Source organism: Agelaius tricolor, unplaced genomic scaffold (genome assembly GCF_023055355.1).
Source record: "Agelaius tricolor isolate 1412-34295 unplaced genomic scaffold, bAgeTri1.0.p SCAF_10, whole genome shotgun sequence".
In the NCBI taxonomy this organism is placed as follows: Eukaryota; Metazoa; Chordata; class Aves; order Passeriformes; family Icteridae; genus Agelaius; species Agelaius tricolor.
The window spans coordinates 12,564,322-12,576,896 of NW_027269270.1; positions in this window are offsets into that span (position 1 = coordinate 12,564,322).

Here is a 12,575-nt window from a genome sequence, read left to right on the forward strand (position 1 = left end):
GCTGCTTACAAAGATATTTGGTATCTCTACAAGAGAAAGCAATTAAGATTCATGCAGCTAATGGGGGAGGAGTGGATTTTCTCCCACTCATTCTGCCCAGTGAGGCTGTCTGAGGGCTGCAGGAGCTGCTGCAAACACTGCTATGGTTCTTTCAGTGCTCTGTCTCTGTGCTGTGTACCAGGCTCCCAATGGTTTTGTGTCACCCAGTGCTGTGCTGGTACTCCAGATGGACCCTGGGACCATGTGGTAGTGAGGAGTACAGGAGTACATGGCAGCACAGTCTGCTGGAGTGGCCAGAGCACTCATGTGCCACAAAGTAAGGAGCAGCACTAAAATATGTTTGAGTTACATTGCCTGGGAATATCCCCCTCCACAGGGGGCTGTGCAAAACAGTCTTGCTTTCCTATCTCTGCTTCAGCCTTACGATTTTGGTTCAAAGATCCATTTTCTTAGCAATTTTAGAGACATTTTTAACCTTCTTGAAGAGACACATTCTCTTGACATGATCATATTTCCAAAGCCTTAAAAAACATGCATACAGCTATGTTCATGTACAGTTTGTTTTATGTGTTTACCTACCTGCCATAGACACCCCTCAACACATAGATGTATATTGTGAAACCAAGGTGACATTCTCAAAAATATCCTTAGACTTTTGTGATTCCATTTCCAATGCTCTTAAAAGAAACCCTTTCTTTTTCATAAAGGTCTTTTAAAATATCTACTTCCCCTCACTGGACTCAGAATTAAGAATATAATGATACAAACTCCAGTTGAAATTTATGATTGCAAGTTCAATACTGTAAAGTCAGGAGAACTAAATAGTTCATAGTAAAAAATTATCCACAGCCTTCCCAATATTAAAATGGAAGTCAAGTGGCACAATCTGAGGCTAGAGCAGAGGAAGCAGTAGAGGATTGTTTTGTTTTTCACTTCTCCTTGGTTTATTTTTTGTGTTTTCTACCTGTGAAAGTAGCCAGAAAGCATTCCCTGAGGCTGTGAGGCATCATGACTGACTTTCCTGAGCAGGCACCATGCCCCGGATGCTCCAGATCTGCCCTTACACAAAGGGGCTAGCAAGTGTTAAAAGTGTGAGCAAGGTTTCCCACTGGAAATAACTGCAGCTACATTTCAGGATGGGGAACTTCCTGATGAGAAAGGGAACACTGGTTACAGTTTATTTATGTGTACAGGAAATAGTTTATGATTGACTTGGGAACCCAGCAACATTGTTGGGATAGGGTGACTTACATGAAAAAGGCTTTCCAGGGCTGTGTTCTGCTCTAAAAACCAGATTAGAGCTGCAGTGGCTGTCACTGTCTGCCTGTTCCCCAGAAAACCACAGCTTGTTTGCATCCAGTGCCACTGAACATGGCAAATAAGGCACTCTGGAGGGTTATGTGGTCAGAAACATAGCAAGCAGATGTGATACTAATGCCTATTTTGTGATTAGGATACAGGACAGGTTTGCAAATTTGCATCTCTCCACACTAGAAAATAATTAAGTAAAAATTAATTGCCTCATGCTATTTTGCGGCTGGTGAAAAATCAATTTGTTTATATAAGGAAAATAGGATGGGTCAGTAAATTCTTGACTTTATAGAGAACTGGGTAACATTTTCTTTCCTGCTAGGTGAACAGAGCTCCTGACTTCTTACTCAATGTTAGTGCTACAACCACCAGCATGTTTATGAAAGAGACTAAGAAGACTGTGCTATGACTTTTGTGCTTAACTTTCATTGTGTTAGCTTTGTTTCGATCTTAGTTTTGTGATTTCCAGCCGCCCTAACCATAAGCCAATAGCTGCAGAGTAAGGGAAGAAATGGTGAATTGTTCTAGCCAAAATACCTGCAGTACCTGCGAGAACTTCCTTTCCCTGCATTTATGGGTATCTGTTACTTAGGGGAGGACAAGAAGAGGAAGGTCTAGAAAGATTCTTATGGGTCATTCAGATGACCTGCAGAAATCCCCCAGAAAGACAGAAATACAGAAGCAAAAGCTGCCTGAAAGATTTCTTTATATAGATATTTCTTTCACTTTTTTTTAAGGCATTTAGCAATAACATTTTAGTTTTGTAAATATGGCAGCCAGAAATTTTTCTATTTCTGTACAGCTTTTCACATTCATAAATTGGGAAAAAATGTGCCACTTGTCAACTCCAAATGAAAATGCAACCTTCTGTTTCCTCTTGAATGGTATTATCTGTATCTACAGTATAGGCTACAGGAATGGAAATAAACAAGCTAAGACATTCTCCCTGCTCTATGATACTACAGCAAACTGCAAATACATTAAAAATATTCCCTCACAGTACTTTGCATGTTATATAAAGTCCTGGAAATGAATTGTCCTCAGATGGCTGATATTTTTCAACAACAAGTTAAAACGAAAAAAGTTTCCGATGGCATTCACATGGTTCTGTGAAACAGACTCTGCTCAGGCTTCAGCTTTGGGCTCAGCTTTTAAGTGACTGAATCTGCCAATCACCAAAGGGCCCTGGGCTCTTTCTTGTCTCCTTGGGTTTGTTGACAGCAGCTTCTCAAGTCTGCAGCACCCAGATTCACCACCTACTCAAACAGATGTACACAAAACATTTTAAGTAAAATACCTTCAACAGTAGTTCAGAAATAAGCACAGCTTTTTCTTATGAGATGAGAACAAAATTGTCGTGGAGTATTTTTAACACAGTTACATTTCTTTAATGGATCCTTCTCAATTTTCCTTTTTCTTACTGAAACCATTTTTATTCAGAACGCTGATAAAACCACTGAAAACCTATCCTTGAGACAGCATAATAGGACATCTTTTACATCACCAGAGAAGACACAAACAGAAGAAAAAACTTCTCAGCCAAAGGGTCTAGTCAGAGATAGATATGCTAGCATCTGCTCTCCTGGATTTATTTATAATATTTAATGTCTAGCAGTTTCAGTGGAAACTTTCAAATCTTGACAGCGGTGTGGAATGTCCCAAGCTGCTTATAAAAATGAAAGATTTTGTTAGTTAGAAGTTTCTTTTTCCAGTAATAGACCTGGGTAAGCCCAAGGTCTGTCTGACCCCTGGTTAATCAGATTTTCTGTCATATAACGCGCAGGAGATGAAACAATTCTGACTTTTTTAGATATGCTACCTAGTTCACTGGAGTTGTTTGTGTTTCAGACAAACTTTCGTGCAAGAAGCTTCAGGTGTCTCATGGCAAATTTCTATTCATTTTGTCAACCTAGAACTGTCTCTTTTTGTGTGTTCTGTAAACCCCTAATTCTCCCTCTGTTTATTTCTTCCTCATTTCCCCACTACCACTATTAAAAAGTAGCATTCTGCTTTTCTGTGTTGCTATGGTGACATTTACACGTGCCTTTTGAAGGCAAAATATGTGGCTTTCCAGCACAGTTTGTCAGCTCTTGTGTTAGAGGGACACACAGGGGAATAAAGGCAATTGCAGATAAAGCTTTAGCAGCAGACTGCAACTTCATTTATCAACATAAAGGGCATTTAAGTGGGTCTAGTTTGGATTTACCTATGTGTTCCCCTAACACAGACTTATTTGTTTAGTCTCCCAAATCTTCTTCAGTGCAACAAAAAATTAAAGGAGAAACCATGACAACTTCAGAGCTGCCTCTCTCCTGCTTCCTCTCATGCAGGCAGAAAGAACAGCAACAACATTCAATGGCCTCTGTTTCTACTCTGTTTCTACACCTTGTCAACTATTTACAGAGATGGAGAGCAGCTAAAAGCAACCAGAGGTTCAAAAAGGGTGAAAGTTACTTTTTAAATCAGACAACAGAGACAAAGAGAAAAAGATCTCTGGTTTACCCTCCAGTTTCTCAGAACAAGGCCTTAGAAAATGCACATTGCACTGCAAAAATATAGGAACAAATGCTTGCCCCTGATAAGAGTGACAGTTGATTCTATGGGCAGAGAGGGTGCTGTGCTCAACAGAATCCTTGCTGCCTTGCCAGTGACTTTCCATATTGTGAACACACTGACTGAATTCTGCCTCTTCACAGGCCTAGGAGCTTGCTGGCAGCTGAGCTACAAAAGTAAAGAAGAAATGTCCTCCAAAGATGGAGGTTTTGAAACAATTGGGTCTTTATTGGAAATGCCAGGAGCTAAATAAAACCTCCCTTCACGAAATGACTGGGTGTCCTACTGCAGCCACAGGATCTTACTTAGTGACATAATCTCAGAGGCTTCAGCACTCTGTTTGGAACATAAAAACAGATGGAGACATCACATTCCCTCCAAGCAATAGAGTTGGGCTGGCTTAGATGATGTTTATTTCAGATCTTTAGAAGATATACAGCAGAAATATCTCTACATTTCTGGTACTGTTAGCAATCTGAACTGCCTCTCCTTACAGGGTGTGGGAGCACGGTCCTTTGTTTAACAGAACATATCTCTCAAACATACTAACATACTAGATGAAAAAAAACTTGTTCTTGCTGAGCATGGGAAAATACCAACCTCTGAACACAGTCTACAAGATTCTAAACCAGGCTAACAGACTATAGAAGTAACACATTTGAAAACAAAATGTGTTTTATTTAAGGAGATTATTAGTATGTTCTCTAGGCTATAATGTTCTTCATTTTGTAGTGCTGCCAGCTGAGTGGGTTTAGAAAACTCACTGCAGTCCCAACTAAGTCCTTATAAGAAGCATGAAACTCCAATATTAATCTAGGCTGCCTATGTCATGAATTCTTGGGGAACAAGGGCCTCTCTTTCTCCAGAACTGAACCCTGGGTTGTTGGCTGATTTCCTATCATGCTCACACACAGAGATATCCCTCAACAGAATGCAATCTAGACAGACTTTTGAAGGCAGTTAAATAAACTGAATGTTATCAATGTAGAACAAACATGATTTAGCATGCTCAGAGGCCAAATCAAGTTTGCACAACGCTGGTGACAGTTCCAGTTTTGGCAGAAAGGCTGGATACTGGCAATGTCTCTTCAGCACCCATCTCCAACTGCAGAAAAACAACTTAGCAAAATAAGAAACAGAAGGTGACTGCAGCTGTCATGCAGGGAACCTGATGATCTCCATCCCCAAAGGCTGAGGTCTAAGTCACATCTCCGTTTCTCAGTTCCATTTTTATTGCCCTGTGCCTTTCTGTCAGTGACAGCAACTACTCTCTGGATTTGATTAGTGGTGTCAAAATTGTAACCACTATCAGCTTCTTAATGTTTGGGGGTTTTTAATTTGAAGATGTATGCTAGAACTGAATCCTGCCACCATGAAGGACAATGATCTGAAGAACTCAGCTTTCCTACAGATTTGCAGCACCTGGGAGATACAAAACCATTACTGAAAGAGACAAGTTTTGGCACACATCATTAGCATGTACTACATTAGTGATGGGAAGAGTTGCTCCTGTGTAACATGAGAACTCAAGGGAAAATACAGCTGGAGTAGAAGCCTCTCAGTTTCCAGACCTTTAGTCTTTCAGAGGACCATTCTCTCACATGGTAATTTCTGCCCACTGGAGAGCAGAGGGCAGCTCTGGGTGGGATGTGCTATGGTGTGGTCCCAGGCACACAGGCAGAGGGAAAACCCTGGTGCGCACATAGCAGCAAGGATGAGCCTCAGCACGATCCCACTGTGCCTCTGTCCTGCGCCCTCTTTTCCAACATGCTTTTATGCCTTTGCACAGATTGACTGTGGCACATTTATATCCAGCAGTGCTACTCTACAGCAGGGAATTCACGTTGTGAATTTATGGCTGGATTATGTCCCTCTTTAAGTTACCTCATAGGACAAAGCAGCTGTAACACATGGTCCTCACAGCACTCCTGCACTGGAAGCAGGCTTGAGTAATAGGCGGTAGCCTCACTCAGCCTCTGTTCATGTGTTGTCACAACAAACCCCTCTAATGTGGTAAGAAAATTTAGACAACACCCTTTTCCCTGAGGTAAGCAGATTTAAAGCTTGTATTTCAGCTGAGCGGTTTAACAAAAAAGGAAATGAAGTATGCCTCTCTTCTGAAAGCGTATTTTTGAAATCTAAGCCGTATATATTTTGGTTCACATTATATCATTCTGGTTTAAAACTCCATTTTAAAAAATCCACAAAATAAAGATAAAACAGCCACTTGGGTTTTTTCTTCCCCCAAGTCCTTAGTGATATTACTGCATGTATGCAAATAAGGCCATATTTATTAGTCCACAATGCAGTCTCTCAGCTCATTTTTTCTGTCCCAAGAGAGCAGTCTTGGAATTTTAAGTTTCCTATATCAAATAATAGTAAATAAAAAACTTCAGACTAGAGATAGGGAGTATTACCAGTTCATGCTAAGTTCCCTATTCACAAGTGCTAGCTGCTGTACTGTCTTGTGACAACATAGCACTTCGTATATTCCCAAAGGACTAAATGATCCGTACCTGTAGATCCTACCAAGCATATATGCAAAGGTATTGTTTTTGTTCTGATTGTGCAAAACATCAGTCTGGAGACACACACGTGGATGTAGAGGTTACAGTTGGTGAATGCCTGATCCATTTAGGGTGTGTGGGTTGCTGTTTTGTTTTTATCAAGAACTTGGTTGCTTTGTTTTGGTTTTAAAAGCCAAACAATGAAACTTTATTCAACAACTATGGAAAACATTTCCATGACAAGAGCTCTCTTGATTTTCAGTCTTAATTTTCATTCCTTTAATTTCTACTTCTTAATTGGAGTTGTGTATGTCATGCTGACTACTTTCTCTCCATTATGTGGCTGTAGTCCTGGACATATTTATGCATACAATTAATATTGTTATCACAAGGCATATGAGATAAAGTTGGTAAAGCAATGAGTGTGTTTATGTGTATAGGATGTTGGGGATGTAAATATCCTCAAATATCTCTTCACTCAGATGGCTACAATCTCCTTAAATGCTGCATTGTCAACCTAAACATTTTGCCTGTGTTAGTCTCCTGTCTGAAAGCAGCCCATCCACATCATTAATCATGTGCTGATTTTTCCCTGTTAAATATCCTGTCTCTTCAGGTAATCAAGTATCCTAATATGTACACAGTATTCCACGTCTGATTTCTTTGCATTTGTTCATTATCATATAGCACTCATCCACACGGTTGGTCACAACCATTGATGTACATCCATGTTCAGAAAGACACAGCTCCCAACTGGAAATGCTCCTGGGGGTGAACAGCATATATTCCATTTTATGACACTGTAATGTATGTTGCTCAAAAACTTTCCACGCTTTTAAAAAAATAGTGTATGAAATACATTAAATAGGACAGAAAGGGTATGAAGATTTCATTTACCCAGAGCATTCTCTATTAAGGCAACTCAGACAGATCTAAAGGTGCAGTGCTATCTAAAATGCTCTGAACTGTAATTATCAATTTAATGTAATTCAGAACCTTTTTCTCAATTAAAAGGAAATTAAGAGTACTATAAATTCAAGGGTTTTGTGGTGTTCCCACATTTGAAAAAAAAGGCATAAGGAAAAAGTAAATAAATCAATAAATAGGAAGTGCAGAAATATTAAGTAACAGCATGGTAACCACTTTGAACAGAGAAATATATAAATAAATCCTTATTTAACCCTCATTTTTACACACTTCTTATGTCTTTCTCAAATCTGGCATTAATGTCCAGCAAAATCCAGGCTGCGCAAAATTGTCAGCTCTCCCTAGTACTCAGCTGATATTTTTATCACACAAGTAAAAAAGAGAGTTGCATAGGCTCTTCCCACTACCATAGCCCCTGCAAGAAGTAGCAGGTGGAAAGTCTTAGAGCAAATACTCAGTGCTGTCTTTTTTAATAATGATTTTTCCACACATTATAATACGTTTAAGTGCTGTGCTTGCTCTTTAAGACGGCCTCATCTTGATAATCAATGTAGCCAGTCTAGTGAAGTGCACTTCCCTGCTGTGAGAAAGCACAATTCCTCTTACTGCCACAGCCCCCCGCTGACATGTTTTACAACATTGAAGAAGGAAACTGTTAAACCTTACTTCTCTCTTTTCCCTCAGTGCAGACAGAAATCTTCTTTCCTGCTGGTTTCTCTCTTGAACTAAGAGCCGTTAAGATGTGCCCTGACTTTTACCCAGAGCATTGCCCTAATTTTAACCTTGTGCAACGGTTATCTTAATTTTACTCAGATTTTTGGAACTGACTCATTCAATATGTCAAACTGAAAGTGTCTGGTAAAAGAATAGATTTCCTATAAGCTCGGTAAAAAGGTCACCTTACCAGGCTTTCTTCAGAGGAAGCAGGAGTCGTTCTCAGTGTACTGACATACAAAGCCCATCTAGTCAGACTGGGGCATTCTTGCTGCTCTCAAGGATGTAAAAGGCAAGGAGGCTGTGCTTGGAATTCTGCATCTGCAATGTCAGGCACGTGCCTTTGTGCCATGAGCCCCACTTCTCACCAGCAGCATTTTTAAAAAGGGAAGGGAAAAGTGAAGTCTAGGAGTTGATAAGTGAAATATAGGAGCCTGTCAAGCTGAATAAGCCCTGTTAATGGATGCTAAAATTATGACTTTAATGGATGTTAAAATTATGACTGAGAAGATGATACAGGTGCAAGTTTTATGAGTGTGAAACTTTACCTTGACATAATGAGTAAAGTTAAAGCCCGAGGTTTTTATGCCATTATGAGAGGCTCTGTCAGTGAGCACTGTAACCTAATTAGTTTTGATGCAGCAAATCAGCAAAGCCACCATTGCTTATGACCTCTGCCAAGAGCATGAGAGAGCCAGACAAATGAAGCTTAAGATGCTATTAGTTGTTCTGTTCCAAAGTTCCAGATAAAATATGACAGGATGTTGTTGCTTGACTTCGGCATCAGCTCTCCAGATGGCACTCAGCACTGGCTTGTAGCGAGGCTCGCAGGGAGGCTGCCACATTGTCTCTGTCAAAACGAAAGTTTTCCAATTACAAAGAGATAATTTGAAGAGATGCAAACTTAATCTCCTGAACGAAAGGTTGCAAGCTGTGTAATAGCAGTTGAGGGGAGAGATTTCGCATAGTTCACTTGCTGTAAACACTGCTGCTCAGGAAAGCTTTATTATCCTTCCTAGTGAAACAAAGTGATCAGATGCTCTTGACTCTGTGCGTTAGGACAGCTGTGGCTGGGCACGGCCATGGCACAACCTCTCTGGTGGAATTAGTGGGTCTGATCCATCTGCAGGGCTGTTTGTGATGATTAGGAAAGAGATAAAATGGTGTAAGATGGATCTAAAAGGAAAATTAAGGACTTTTGAACTAGCTGAGACATGTACTTGTACTTTATAGTAGACCAGGTAATTTCTGCCAGTTTAGTTGAGGGAAATAATGTGTGTTTTTTCTCAAATTATTATCAAATCTGTAGAAAGAAGAAACAGAATGTCATGCAAGTGGTATGGAATGTTTTAAAACATCTTCATATTCATAGCACTGTACCAGTCATGTTGAAGTTATTCAGCTGCCACTGTGACAGAATGACAAGGTAATGGCCTGATAACAAGCAGAAGCAGTATCTAACTTTAAGATCTTTTTGAGCTGCTGGGAGCATTAGGAATTGTACAAAGGATAGAAGACAGAGTAAAGAAAATATCCTCCTCTTGACCTATGTACACAGAGAACTTTTGAATGAATGTACCACATTCAATTTGGAAAGCTCTCAGTAGTAAAGCTTTTATATTTCACTCAGTATTACTGAGTGAACCACAGCTGTGCTTTTCAGGGTGTGCATCCCTTTCCACCTGACACTCTGCTGACAACTGAAAGCTGCATGTTTCAGGAACACTATTTGAAATACTGGAACACTTGAATTCCCCTTAAGCACAACAGAAAACCTTCACCTAGTGAGGATGGTCAAACACAGGAACAGGTTACCCAGAGAAGTTGAAGCATCCCTATCTCTAGAAATACTTGAAGCCCAGCTGGGTGGACAGTCAACTGGCTCTGGCTGACCCAGATTGAGCCAGTGGTGGGATTGGACCAGCTCTGGAGACCCCTTCCAGCCCTAACTGATCTGAATATCTATGAGTCTATTCAAATTATCATCTACTAAAAATTATTATCTACAACAAACCAATTTTAAAAGAAAGTTACACTCTGTCTGCTTATAGGGAGGTACACATAGGAAAACATGCAAATGCAGGCAAATAATATAACACCATGAAGCAGCAGGATTAATTTTGATTCCCTGGTTTCTCAGATGAAACTGCTCAAGCAGCCCCACCAGCACACAAAGCAGGGGGTTTGCTGCCAGGACAGAGGCAGCATGAGAGCAGCCTTGCACCACTTTGGGCACTGGCAGCCTCCCAGAGGGACGAGCACTTTGTGGGTATCCAAAGCCTAACCCAGCCTGAGTTTGCTCTTCCATCTTGCCCCTGACCAGGGGGCTTTGTGTGCTGCCCAGTGCCTGAGGGGTGAGGGCTGCCCCGCACACCAGCGTGCTGCTGCCCCAAGAGAGGTCTGGGACAGCTGATATTCTGTGTCTCACTGGGACACTGCCAGGGAAGGGGAGGGGAAAGCTGAGAGAGGGCTTTTTCCTCTTTCTGTCTTTAAAAAGGCCAAGGGACAGTGAAGCTGTGTGAGTGGGGCAGAATGGGGGAAGGTCAGAAGGAGACCCTACACATCACAAAGTGGAGCTACAATTTTCCCTTTGCAGGATGAGTTGTAAACAGGGATGGCAAGGGAACAGGACTTGGAGATTTACACAATCTTCTGGATTGTGTTATCCAGAAGCAAATCTCCAGACAGATCTTCAGGAGGGGCATTTCTGTGCTTATTTTCCAATTTAGCCCAAATAGCCAATTCAAAGTCAGCAAATTCTGGCTTTAAGATGTTCTTTTTTTCCCCCCAAAGTCTGTATTTGCATGCTAGCTATGTTGGTACATGGATTCTCTTGACAGTACACTAATGTCTGTCATAATTGCCACTGTGACCCAGCCCCAAATATTTAGTAGGTAAGAAATACTCTGCTTATTAAAATGAAGAAGAATATATGCATATGCACAGAGCCAAAAACGGCCTCATTTTCACAGATGATACTATCAGTAGTTTCTCTTTGCATGCTGCATCCCTTTTCCTCTAAGTTAGGACAGGACTTTCACACAGGTACAAACAGCCATGGCAGCCTCAGGGCTGCCATCATGGAATGAGAGAAGTCAGGGAAGCAGGTCACTGAATGGCACAAGGCCTTATCTGCAACAGATTCTTCTGGTGAGAACAGGATACTTTGAGATTTGCCATCAATGGCATAGCTGGAGATACTGAAATCCTGAATCTGAAGGGAAATGTGAGAGCACTTTCACTTCTTTGGAGTAACATTTGTTCAGAGAGCCAAACATAGCAAAGATGAGCTAGAAGATTTTCTTATAATTAAAGTATTTGTCTTCTCTAGGGTCCAGAATGCAACTGTCCCAGATTTTATTCATACATACAGTTTAAAAAAAATGCACCCTTCCCAAACAGCTGCACCCAAAAGCTGAAATAACTTATATTGGAAATGGGAGCTGCACCATGAAAAGGGGATCCTACAAAAGAGCACCAAGTGGGTAAGAGACTGCTATTAACTGCCTTGTAGGCAGCAGCAAGTTGGTAAATGCTCAATGGAAGTATGAGGTGTGCTGGTGGATTTCCCCAGGGGACTTCATGCACAGAGAGAGCTCAGATGTCCTGAGGCAGTTTGCTGGGGCTCTGCTCTACCAAATAGGGAACACATCAGAGGCTATGCCTGGAACACAAGCCCTCATCTGATGAGTGAAGATGTGGGAGGGATATGGAAAGCCTATAAAGGAAGAAAACTCTTGCATGTTTGATTTGGTAGAGATGAGGAGGTCTTTTTCCTCAGCAAAGTTTAGTGTTCCCTCAAATGCACAGCAGATCAGGGCCTGACACTTCTTCTTGGTTAATTATATTTTCCCTTTGGGCTAAAAAGAACCATGAAAAGCATCCTACTGCAAAGTAGCTATAAATTCAACATGAATAGAATAGAATAGAATAGAATAGAATAGAATAGAATAAGGACATTTCTTTTCCCCACTGAAATGGCAGAGTGTATAAATCTCCAGTGTAATTGAAAGAGGATGGAAAGGAGGACTCTATAAATGGGACTAAAGAAATAGATAAATACAAAACGTAAAGAGAGGAAATAAGAAATTCATGCACAGAAAAATGAAAATGTCTAAAGCAGAACAGCTTGGGGGAAGTGATTCTAGTTTCACATAGGTGTGGATGAGAACAAAACAGTGGTGAAGGGAAACGCCCTATGAAGTGTACATATGTATTTACTGAAAAATTTCACAGAGATATGAGGTTTATGGGTCTGGTTTTGCATTGTTCACAAAATTTGCAAAACCTTTTGTCTCTAACCATCCCTGCACTATGAACTGTTCCCTGCTTTATCTTCAGAAAAGATCTTTTTTTCCTCATTGAGGAAAAATAGGTTTGATGTAACCAAATTTTTGCAAGAACACATGATGTTCATCAATATTATCTTTCATGGAATTATTGAAAATCTCTTCTGTGCTTTTGATCAGATGAAGCCACTTTTGTTCTGGCTGCTCAGATGCTGATGGTGGTGCCCTGGAAGGCACACATGCAAATGGAGACACCAAAATGAAAAATCTTGAT